Genomic DNA, 13,203 nt, shown 5'->3' on the forward strand with positions numbered 1-13,203 from the left:
GTTGAAGAAGGAAGAGGAAATTATTCTGTTCAGGCTGCTACTTCAAAACATCAATACTACGTAACTCATAAAGAACAAAAATGTATCTTGTTTGTACTTAATATATATATTATTGTAAATATACTGTACAGAGGGATTACAGTTACATGAGCAAGGTAATGAGTCCATTTCCTATTGAGCATTGTTACCCCCTCCTTTATTTTTTTCCCCAGGTAAAACAAAAATGAATCTTCTCCTACTTCTGAAGGCTGTGAAGTTCTCGAGTCATGGTGCTGTTGGGTTTGGTCCTGTGATGAGGCCTGCCTTGTCCTCCCATAGGCACGTGCTATACCCTCTGGAGAAGAGGAATGTGTTTATTCTTCTATAGTAGAAGGAAGAAAGGCAGGGCTATTTCTTCAGAGAGGTGTTCTGCGTAATGTTCAACTCCTTAAATGGCAGTACATGGGATTATAACTTAACTGTTAATATTTTAACTGTGCATTTCTGCTGTCTGATATAACTCATAATTCATAAGGGGGAAATTTATTAGCAAACTTGAGTTTCCTTCCTGTAAGAGAGATAGGGTTTCTATTTCTAATTCCCTAACTTCTGCTTTCAGGTATTTTCTACTTCTGCTTCTGTAATTCTTTTATTAATGATAATTATCATTCATTAATTTATTTTTGGATGATTTGTTTAAAAATATTACTTCCCTCAAATCACTTTCCTGTCAGAGTCTTGATGATGATTAGAAAAGAGCTACATGACATGTGTCCACCATTAGGTCCCTGGGCTCATTTCTTCTACTCTCCCCTTTGCTTATGGCTCCAGCTATACTGGCCATCTTGATTTCCCCAAAACACAGGAAGTATGTTCCCATGTTATCTCTTCTGTACAAGCTGCTCCATCTGCCCAGAATGCTATTCTCCCCGATATTTCTAAACTCATTTTTTCAACTCCTTCAAGTCTTTGCTCATGACAACTTATCAATGGCTCTGTCAACCTAAATAACAACCAAAGAGAGATTCTTTCAAGAAAAAAAATGATATGTACTTGTGATTTCAGCACACTATAGTCTGAATGAGTGTGCCATAGAAAACGCTGTGTGTGAAAACTGAGGGTGAAACAAGTGAATGTTTTTAAAGTCAAAATCAAGAGGATAAGATCAGCTATTTTGAAGCTAAAATCCAATCTTTGGGTTTAAAGATTGATAATATGCCTGCTATCAATCTGATGTTGAAAAATAGAGATGTTGGGCACATTTCCTTAGAGAAGGTGTGTGTGTGTGTGTCTGTGTGTGTGTGTGTCTGTGTCTGTGTGTATGCACACATGCTGATATGTATGTGTAGTAACATTGTGGGAGCCTTGGCACAGGATTGAGGTGGTTATAGAGGTTTAATTTGTGATACCAATAGGCAATTGTACATGTGCATCTTTCAGAACTTCTCAGCTTCATGTATTTACTTTTTTGTTAGAATTGAATCAAGCCACTCCATTTTGGTCTACCAGCTTTTGCCAGCCTTACCTTGGCCACTCTGAAAAATCACAGGAAGACCTCCATCCTTTCTACCAATCACATCTGAACCTATGATCTGAAGCAATTCTCATAGGGTTTAAGCTGGTTTGAACTTCCTTTTTATCAATTGTGAATTGAAGTTATATGATACAGAGGCCTCCATTTTTGGTATTGCTAATGTTTCCTAGTCTACAACCATTTCTCTCTGCATTTTCCTTTATAACAGTATCATTGACACATCTTATATTGTACTCCATCAATAAAATAATTTGAACTTTTAGGTTATCCTGAGGATTGAACTATCCAAGTATTTTCAGATGAATCATAGCTATTATCCAATATAAAACACAGAACCTTACTAATGGTTTGAAAGATATAAGCAATAAACAAAAGAGAACGTCATTCCAGATCAAAACCTAAAATTTTTAATCAGAGCTTTCAAGAAGATGTTTTCTCATATATATGTACTATTTGGGTTCACACACACATGCACACACACACACCTACAGAATACACAGACAGACAGACACACACATATACATACACACAGAGTGAAGTTCACAGTTCTAATGGTTATGGAAACTTTTTCCTCAAAGGAGCCATTTCAGAATTGGGATTTCCCCAGTTTTTTATTCAGTTGCATGGTTATGTCACCATATCCGGTTCCCCAGCAAGCTCTGCTCCATAAATCTAAACATTGGAGATTGATTTACAATAAGCAATCTAGACAGACTACATATATCCTTCTAAAAAGGCATTTTTAGGTAGGTATTTCTTACTGTCTTTCAAATATTATTAGGATAATTTATAAGGAGGTCTGGCTAAGGTGGTCAGTGACTCTGCATAAGAAGTAAGTCATGGTTGGCTTGTTCCACACCACAATAAATCTTTATTTATCCATTAAAAATCATACCTATGTACCACAATAAAATATATAAAGACAGCCAAAATTTAGAAAGCATGAGATACAGATGTAACAGCTTAAAATACTACCTCATTTTCTGTATTAAGAGCTAAAAGTGTTTATGGTGTCTCAAAAACATTATTCATTAAATTTATAGCAGCAAAAAAATTCTAACTGAACATGGTGATATATATTGTCATCCTAGCATTTGGGAGACTAAGGCTGGAAGATTACAAGTTCAAGTCCAGCTTGAGGTATATAGTAAAATCTTGTAAAAAAAATTAAAAGAACTGAAGCTGTAGCTCAATTGTGGAGTATTCTTGTACAAGACCTTGATATCCATCTGAGCACTAAACACACACACACACACACACACACACACACACACACACACACTTCATTGAATAGGCCTTGCTGATTTGGAAACTTGGGTTGATGTTTTCTGATAAAAATATCTAAGACCTGATTCTAGAGACTGGATATTTTCTGGTATTAATAAATACAACTGAAAAGAATTAGATCTAAAAACAATTCACACCTAGAGATCTGAAGATCCAAGGGAAGAAGTTCTAGATTAACTGTGTAAGATGATCTTTACTTTCAAACTCTCAAGTATTAGTTTTTGTTGTTGTTGTTGTTAAAATTTGGTTAGTAAATTTCTACCTTCCTGTTGACAGTTTTTCTTGTAGGATAATAAAAATGTAGTGTGATTCTACTTTTTATACAAGTGGTTTCAAAATAAAGTAAAATTTCTCATATATAAGATTTTCAATTAGGTTAGAAAAATGTTTTCATGTTTACATATATGTCAGTTTTAAATAAAACCACACCATTCTAGTTACTGTAATTTGTGATCTGTAGCTGTCTTGGAAAAAAATGTCCCTGAGACTCTATTTCAACAAAAAAAACTATATGATATATGCCTATGATATATGCCTATAATCTTAGCTATGATGGAAAGTATTAATAAGAGTACTGAGGTCCAGTCTAACCAAGGCAAAAAGAGAGATCCTATTTCAAAAATAACCAAAGCAAAATAGCCTGTAGGCATGTTTCAAGTGATGGACAGTTTGGGTCCAAACCTTAGTACTAGGAGGAGGAGAAGGAGGGGGTGGAGAAGGGCAAAGTGAAGGAAGGGGAGGGGGAAGAGGTAGGGAAGAGTGAGGAGGTGGAAGATGAGGTGGGGGAGGTGGGGAGGGAGGAGAAGGAGGAAGGGAGAAGAGGAGGAAGAAGAGATTAAAAAGAAAAATGATATAAGTATTTCCACATATTCATTTCCAAAGTACATTAGCTTTTTCACAGGCTTCTTTTGAAAGGTTGTTGCTTCATAATCTGTTGGTTGAAATTTACTTTACCATAAAGGGTCAAATTAAGGAATCTATTTTCTCTAGAATACATATTCATTTGTAATCCAAGAATAGCCACTTAGCTATTTCTCTTCTGTCATTTAACAGCCAGAAGCTTTTTTTAAGTTATTGTTTTTCCCTTTTTTAATATATATTTTTATTGTAAAGATACTTCACAGAGGGGTTACAGTTACATGAGTAAGGTAATGAGTCCATTTCCTATCAAGCATTGTTACCCCCTGCTTTGTTTTTCCCCTATCATCCCTTCCCTCCCTACTTTTCCCTCCAAATTCTCCCTCACTTTTGTTTTTTTTTTTTGAGAGGTGTTTTACAATTATCTTTACATCTGTTTTCCATCAGTTACTAAAAATATAACTCTACCATGAGTTCATAGGGAATAGCTTCCAGCCTTTCTGGTGCCTCTCCAATTCATTTCCACCAAGTGTTTGTCTCTGGGTGGAGCAGGCTGCTGCTTCACCCTAGAATCACCTTCTTTCTTCTGCTCTTTCTCTTTCACATATTTCAGGAACCTATTTTGACTCTTCAGAGTGTTAGGATACTCCCATATATTGATATTGGCAACAATTTTTACCATTGTTGCTTGCATGTGCCAACAGCATGCTGGGTAATGTTGTAGATTATGTCAGCTTTGGCATGATTACATTTGTGAGGTGTTCATACTCCCTATCTAGTAGATTCCCCTCCATGTGGACAAGGGAGCAGGGCTGTGTATTTTGAAATACCTAGAGAACACATATCAGATCCCTCTCTTCTTTCCCTTTATATTCAACTGGTGAATTTCTGGAATATTGCAGTTCGGGTTTGAAGAAAGGAACATTTTTTAAAGTAGTAAGCAGGGAGTGGTGTGGAACACATATACTCTCAACCCTCCAGAGGCTGAGGTAGGAGGATCAAGAGTTCGAGGCCATTCTGAGCTACAAAGTGAGATCCTGTCTTTTAAGGGGGGGGAGGGGGAAAGGAAGGGAGGAAGAGACGTAGAAAAATATGGAGAGAAAAAAACCTGTATCTTGTATTCAAGTTCTACAGTCCTCAACCATTAGGTTTGATTATGAGATAATCAGTATAAAAGCTTTTCATAATTATTTCTCATGTACTGGAATAATATTCTATGAGTTAGAAAAATATAACCTGTGATTTGATTTTATTGAACACATAATGTGGTGCACATAAACATTGATATATGAAGACAGAAAAACAAAAACCAAGTAAATAAATGCCTAACAGTAGTAATCTCAGGCTGGACTAACAGCCTTCTCCCCCTTTGTCTCTGTGTGGAGTAGCACCCGTGACCTATGATGTAAACAAGAGTAAGTCACTAGTGCAATTGTATCATAACTATTAGCATAGGTTGATTATTTCTTTTTCTAATTTTATAATAAAACACTTAATAGATCCAGAATACCTTCTGAATCCTCAGCCTGCACATTCTTTGTAATTCTGCTGATTTGATGAATTCTGATAATTTGATGAATTATTTTCCAGTGTTAGTTCTGATCAATGCCACTCTTTTTATGTCATCCAATATTACAGTCTAGTCCATTTTCTAGTCATTTTTACAGGCCATATTTTATTGAAATTGTAACCAGCACAACATAGATATTTACCAAAATTTATTTTCTAAAGTAAGTATGCTTAGATATGTTTTTATCCTATCATCATTAGGTCCATGATTACCAGGATTCCTTATTTTATGTAGAGAAAATTAGCATTTATTGCTCATATTGATTTTTGATTATTCAGCTTTTATAAGGTACAATATATCTAAGTCTACGTATTGTCAATGGACAGTATGAAAGTGTATTTCAAATTTTCTCTCTTTTTTTGTCAGTTATGGGGCTTGAACTCTGGGTCTGGGTGCTATCCCTCAGCTCTTCAGCTCAAGGCTAGTTCTCTACCACTAAAGCCACAGTGCCACTTCCGGTTTTCTGGTGGTTAATTGGAGATAAGAGTCTCATGGACTTTCCTGTCTGGACTGGTTTTGACCTGGGATCCACAGATCTCAGCCCCCTGAGTAGCTAGGGTTACAAGTATGAGCCGCCAGTGCCTGGCTTTATCCTTCTTAATATTGTCTGGGATACTGTCAATATTCTCAGCTAGAAAGCAAGAGATATGTACAGAACATCCCAAAATTTATGATGTCCACCAAACACTTATTTGTCATGGGGGTTAGCAGGAATATTTCACCTTTCTCCACTACCTAGAGAGTTTTTACTCTTAGATCAGAATGCCTAGTTCAAATCTCAGTTTTAGCAGATGTGACCTTGGGTAAATCTTTTAATTTGTCACTGTCATAGTTAGAAGGTCTCTAAAATTGAAATGATGATAATCTCTAATTCACAGACTTTTATAACTCCAAGGTAATTGAGTGTTAGGTTTTGTGAATCTACTTGGAGCTACTTCCTTACTAAAGATATTAGAAGAAACAAAAATCTCTATAGAGTTTCAACTTCTATAAATTTTTATTTCTGCTCTTATTTACCACTTATTTAAAGTCCAAAGATTAGCTTGTCTCATTTGTTCTTTTTTTACCCTTGGCTAGTTTGGAGCTCATAATTTGGGAGTCTCAATGGAAAAGAGTAATTTAATCTGTTGATCCATTTTGCTTGCCCCTTCAAGGGATAATTGCTACTTGTTTTGACTGGAAAATAGGCTCTGTTTTCTGATAACAGGATAGAAAATAGGGGTATACAGAAACTTTCTCCTATCTGTTACCTTCCTGTCCATGTACCAGTTTTAGAGTCCCAAGCCTGACTGCAATTTATTTCTTGATCTGATCTGTACTGTTCTCAAACTGCACAATTTTCTCTCTGCCCACAGTTGGACAACTATACATCCTGCCTACCCTGTAGTACCAATTATCATTCTGAAAAGTTATGGTAATTGTTTATTATCTGTTCCAGCCCCATCCTAACATGAGTGATAGCTCCATACATACAGAAAAATTTCTCTCTGTCTATCACAAAGAAAATAATCCTCCAATAGATGTTATGATACATTAATTACTTAGTAGCACAATTTTGACTCTGTAAGTATTCATATGTTTTCAGAAGCATCTCACTGGGGACTTCCATCAAAGTAGCAAAGTAGATTGTTACCATACATTGGAAGCCAAGTGCACTGTTTTTTAAAGACAATAATTCTAACTTTCTCCCATGCAAATTGAATATATATATGCCAAGAGCATCTTTTTTTGGTAATGTCAAAGAAGACACTTGAAGTCACCAAATTTGCATTAAGAACAGCACAACTTTGCTTCACATAATAGGTACCCTAGGGCAAGGTCATAACTTTAGCAATATTGGCTAGACAGGACTGAAAATGTTGATTGGTCATAGACTCCGCTCCATATATATCTCCAATGACACAGGTTTCAGTTGGTAATATTAATGGCATTTCTTTTTGGGGTTCTACTACTCAATGTTAAAATTCTGCCTCAATTTATGATTATCCCAAACTGCCACTCAAAAAAGATTCTATCCTATGAGTAGATACTTGAACTGGAATTTTTATTCATAAGTATAAACAATGACTCTGTGCCACTGCTCTACTAAATCATGGAATGTACAAGTTTTGTGTGTTGTACTTTTGCCTCTTGATGAAGTTTTTCCTTGCCAAGAACAGCTCTTAAATTGTTAAGATGATAAGTAATATATTTGTGATATTTATCCCACCTGACATTTCATCGTGGGATATTTTATAGGATAGATCAAATTTAGTACAATAAAATAATGGAAATGTTCACAATCTAGGGGATCTAATTATTATGGCATAGAGTTAAAGGTTTCATTTGCCATTAAACAAATTCTATTATCTCAATTATCACTTATACTGTGGAGAACAATTTCCTTTTCTAATAATTCTCTCATTCCCTGAAAACAACTGCAATCCCAACCTATTGTAACTACCTGAAGTTAAGGTTAGATTTACAGTCCCAATCAACAAGATAATCCTCATTTCAGATGCCAGTATGGTCCCCAAGCTTCTGTTCAACTTTATTAAAAATCAGAAGTGCTAAGAGCCAATGTCCCTTACAATTGATGATTCACCAGAACAATTCAGAAGACTCAGGAAAACCTTACACTTACAATTACCATCTATAATCAAGTATGATCATCAATTATAAACAAGGATGTAACACAGAAGCAGGGCATCAGTGGCTCATACCTAAATCCTAGCTAGTCAATGGGCTGAATTTGTTGGATTCTGGTTCAAGGCTAGCCCAGGTACTAAAGTTTGCCAGACTTTTTCTTCAAAATCACCAGCAAAAAGCCAGGCTGGATATGTGGCTCAAGTGATAGAGCATCAATCTAACTAGTGCCAGGCTCTTAGTTCAAACCCCAGTACTACCATAATTTTTTTTTCGAAAAGATACAACACAGAAATGGCCAAATGGATAAGCGGGCAATCAATCTTGAAGGGAAGACGGTCCTCGTTCTTTGGGACCACCAACCTCCCAACACTTCCATAGGTCTTACCAACACCAAGATTCCTGAACCTTATGGTTCAAGAGTCATTTGAATCATCGAGCTTTTATTTCTTAGATGTACTTGACTGAATCAACCATGGGTCACTGGAGACTGAACTTTTCAACCTGGTTCCCCTCTCCAGAGACTGGGGAGGAGGGGAACCCTTTAAATTCTAATCGGCTAATCATATGTATGTCCAGTTCTCCCACTGAAACTCTTTATGTAGGTTAAACTCAAATATAACAAGGGACTCATTATGAATAACCTAAAAACAAATCTAGTCACTCAGGATATTCCAAGGGTTTTAGGAACTCTATGCCAGGATCAGGGATATGTCTGGAAAAGTCACAATTACTGCCCCGACAGCATATTGTATCTAAATAATACTACTTTGTTCACTACTATGTAGCCTGTTTTTTTAAATTAAAAAATACAACATTTTAATCTTCCAAATGTATTTTAGCATCTCAAAGAATGTGATTAAACACATTAAGCCTGAAACTTCAAAGTACACAACGTTTTAAGTCAGAACTAGGAAGAAGTGGGATTGTTGAGAATAATCTTTTTTTAAAAAGAGCAAAATTTAAATTTTAGATGTATTCTATTTTCTATTGTTCTCAAAAATAATTTTATTTCTAGTTTTAAGGGAATAGAATTAAGCCAAAAGCAATAAAGAATGAAAAAAATTCTGTCAGAATTTTTTGTTCTTTAAAATGCCTAAACATTTTAATGATGAAATACAGAAAAAGATACAGTATAAAAACATCTTGAAATATCATGACAAAGGTTTGATCATCACTGATGGATAACCTGTGTGCATTTGTATAATGTATTTATGGAACTTCAATCTTTATTTATTTGTGCTTATAATTTATGCATCTACTAAGGTCATCAAAAATACATAAGGAGGTAGCAATGTCAGAATGTTCAGCTTCAGGGAATATATATCCATGTTTTGTTGCAAATATACTATACTAACCTGAAAGAAATATCATAATGCTCTTTTGTTAGTAATCTCCCTTCTGATGATTTTTATTATTATTTTTTATTTTTTAATGCTGGCCCTGAGGCTTGAATGCAGGAACTGGATACTGTTCTTTAGCTAGTGCCCAACCACTTGCGTCATGGCTCCATAGCTCCACATCAGGCTTTTTGGTGGTTAATTGAAGACAAGAGTCTCACAGACTTTCTGGCCCATGCTGCCTTCAAATAACTAACCTCAGATCTTGGCCTCCTGAGTAGGTAGGATTACAGGTATGAAACAGTAGTACCCAGCTCCCATACTTTTCAATAAAGGCTTTTGTGAAAACAAAGATACAGTACTTTTAGTATAAACTAATTAGAATATTCATACTTATTTAATACTGCACTCAACACTTTCCCAATTTAACCATATTTTGCATATAGTTAATTTTTTAATGAACCTTTCAGGAGATAATAGAAATATCCCTTAACCAAAGGAGATAAATGTGTACAAGCTTGTATTCTTAAGAACAGTATCAACTTTAGTGTCATAATGTGTTTCCAGTATTTTTTTCCATTTCCTTTTTGTGCTGGTTCTGGGGCTTCATTTCAGAACCCTTAATAGAAGATAAGAGTCCTACGGACTTTCTTGCCTAGGCTGGCTTGTAACCTCAATCATCAGATCTCAGCCTCCCAAATAGTTGGATTACTAGTCTGGCCTACTAACACCCAGCTCTAACTTTGAATTCAACACAATGAATACCAGGAAGTAGAAACCTCTGTGTGTGTGTGTGTGTGTGTGTGTGTGTGTGTGTGTAAGAGAGAAAGAGGGGGAGAGAGAGAAAGAGAGAGAGATTAGATCAAGGGGAGGGGGCAGAGGAATGGAGGAAGAAGGGTGGGTATATGAAGTCATACTATTCAATGTACATATGTGAAATGAAACCAGGTAAATTGAGAGGATAAGTAGGGTTGGGAGAGATAGGGGAGAATGATGGAAGGGGTAACACTGATCAAGATTACTTGTTCTTACAAACTGACATGTTGAATTGAAACCCTTTTGTGCAAGTACTTAAATAATAAAATGAAGTATAGCTTAGTATATTGACATCATGTCTTAGGACTTTGACTAGTTTTTAGAGATGTATCAAAGGTAGCTTGAGGTAAAAGGGTGATCATTGATTACCATAGATAGTTTCTGTTGAAATCTAAAGACAGGGATTAAGAGAGACATCAGAAAGCAATGGAAATCAAATAGGGTCTCTTTTTTTCCCTAGAGTATGTTGGCATTGATTTCCACGCTGAGAAATCTACTGCAGATTTCTGAACTCCAGAACTGTAAGATGATGCATTCCCTTCAAAGCAACTGTTTGTGACCATTTGTCATCACCATAGGAGGACATTAATACAGACATAATACATCCATTTTATCACAGTCGTGGCAATATTCAAACTTTAGAATTATCTAGTTAGTTTACATTTCTCTGGCAGCATCAAGAACAAAAGGCCTATCAGGTAATACAAAAATGTAGCAAAAGATGCCATCTTATATCAGTTGTCAATCTCAGGCTTGTTAATTTGCTTTTTTACTTGTTTGTATATTTGTGAAGTCATTTGACATTTTAAATCCAACTAATTACTAATTACCATTTTTTATTATGAGACAAAGTATTGTTTCTAAAGTAAAAACAATGTTTGCCTCTGAATTCAGGCTTTACTTACCACTACTTGGTTGTGTGACTTCTGGTGAAATTGTGTTGACTTGTTGAGTCTATTGTCACAACATGAAAATTGAGTATCTCAATACTTATCACATTTTTATTTTATATTTGGCTATATGAAGTGTCAAATTCAACTGGCTCTTAGTAAATACTCAACAAGCATAAAATACTGTCTTCCTTCTTGATAATTCCTTTTGACTTTGGCTCTAAGTATAATAATCATAGTATTGTACTTACTTGTGTGTATAAAATATAAAACTTATTTATGTAGGATCATATCAGTGTTTTTTTTGAAATATAGGTTTTTTTCCTGACAAATATCCTTTAGATAAAAATTTAAGAAAGAGTATGCAGAGGTATGGGTATTTGCATAGCACAGGCCAGCATGGTGTTACCTTCAGGTGGAGATGTTAGATTTCTGAAGACAGAATACCAGAACTTTTTGCATTTGAAACTTTTGGTCTTCAGGCATTCAGCGTTTAGAGAAAGTAATTTGAAAAACTTGCTTCTTTATTTTTTACTTATAACTAACAGGGATCAAGATGCTTTGAACTCATAACTTCTTTGTTTAAATGGCAACTCTTGTGTACAGCTATGTAAAGATAATAACAATATTTTTTAACTGAATTTTTTAAAAAAGTTAAATGAAAGCATTCATTCCATGAAGGTTATACTACTTGGTTTTATAACATTTATTTATTTATTATTTTTTGTGGGAGTCTTGGGGCTGGAACTCAGGGCGTGGGTGCTGCCACTTGTGCTACTTGGTTTTATAATATTTATTTATTTGTTTGTTTGTTTATTGTGGGAGTCTTGGGGCTGGAACTCAGGGCCTGGGTGCTGCCACTTGTGCCACTTGTGACTACATTTTCTCTTTTGAGGGGAGATGAGTTGGAGATAAGAGTCTCATGGACTTCCCTTCCTGGACTGGCTTCAAACTTCAATCCTCAGATTTACTTCTCCTAAGTAAGATTACAGGCGTGAGTCACCAGGGCCCAGCCTACAACTTTTATTTTAATCTGTGGCCATTTGCTTACTTTTTTTCTCTGTTCATTCATCTATCAACAATAGAATAGAGCTTACCTTGAAGTGTGTTTGTGAGGATAGCATCTTGAACTCTGTGAAAAAATTAATATTCTGTTTTACACCTAAGTGTTTTTTTTACCAACTTTATAGCATTTAAATCATCATGTTCTTTTTCTTTCAGTACTGAGAGGTTGAGCACAGAATGTCCAATATGCTATAAAAGCAGTTGGTATTTGAGCCATGCCCCCAGTCCTTTCATTACTTTTTGTCTTTCAGATAAGGTCTTGCTAACTTTCCTACCATCTGTGATTACAGATGTGCACACCACATCATATCCTTTATTTTGGCACAATACTAGAATTTGAACTTGGGGCCCGGAGCCTCTGTTTGCTTGCTTGCTCTCTTGCGCTTAGCTGGTTCTCTACACCTTGAGTCACACTCTGGCCTGTTATTGAAGTTTCGTTTTGTTTCCTTTGAGACAGAGGTTTAGCTGTGTCAGACATGCTGGCCTTGAACTCCTGGGCTCAGTCTCCTTCTGAAATAGCTATGTGCCACAGCACCTTCCAATTTACAGATTCTGCATTGCATGTTCTAATTTTAGAATAGAATTTTGTATCTAAATGCAACTTTTTATTCAAAAAGTCTAAATTGTTGCATTTTTATACGTCTTATGCTTCCTCCACTGTCATGGAAAATACATGAAGTGGAAATTTATGAGAATTTGCGCCTGCTTCTTGGAATGAATCTATTTTTTATATCCCTTTAAAAGGACATTAGCTTTAACTCTTCACAATACTTTCTTCCCTGGAAATACTAAACTTTCTACTTACCTGGTGGATCTTCTTTTGGTTCAACATTACAGAGTCCAGTATTTTATTCAATGGAGGGTATTGATCAAAGGTCTGCCAACCATTATTGGGATTCTTCTCTAATTTCTAACTGTAGGCAGAAGGGGATGGAAATATTTTCATTTTTCTGCAACTTCATTCCCATCCTCCACGCATAATGAGGAACAGTAGTTTCAGGAGGCAGTCATATAAGAGGAAATTCTCTGTGTTGCTGAGAGGTTTCCTTTCCGTACTGTTGACCAGTAAGCAAAGCTCCTGTCCATGGTTTCCTTGTCAGAGACCTAGCGAGGGACGCTGCTGCACCAGCAAATATCATCTTATGTGCTCAACTCTGATGACCTCAGGGGACTTCATGCCCAGATTCTATGCTGAAATTGGATTTTTGTCAAGAGACTCAAAACTTATATCCTGTTCTC

At 35.8% G+C, this 13,203-nt stretch overlaps 1 long non-coding RNA gene across 1 annotated transcript; it reads right to left on the minus strand.

Annotated features, from left to right (window-relative positions):
- Nucleotides 1-186: 186 nt before the first annotated feature.
- On the minus strand, nucleotides 187-12,932 carry LOC105986828. The gene is made up of 3 exons (XR_001175133.1): nucleotides 12,770-12,932; nucleotides 11,997-12,031; nucleotides 187-334 (listed from the first exon to the last, which is right to left on the minus strand). It is a non-coding gene; the product is annotated as an uncharacterized LOC105986828 (long non-coding RNA).
- Nucleotides 12,933-13,203: the final 271 nt, after the last annotated feature.

The sequence above is a fragment of the Dipodomys ordii genome, unplaced genomic scaffold, assembly GCF_000151885.1.
Source record: "Dipodomys ordii isolate 6190 unplaced genomic scaffold, Dord_2.0 Scaffold37, whole genome shotgun sequence".
NCBI classification, from domain to species: Eukaryota; Metazoa; Chordata; class Mammalia; order Rodentia; family Heteromyidae; genus Dipodomys; species Dipodomys ordii.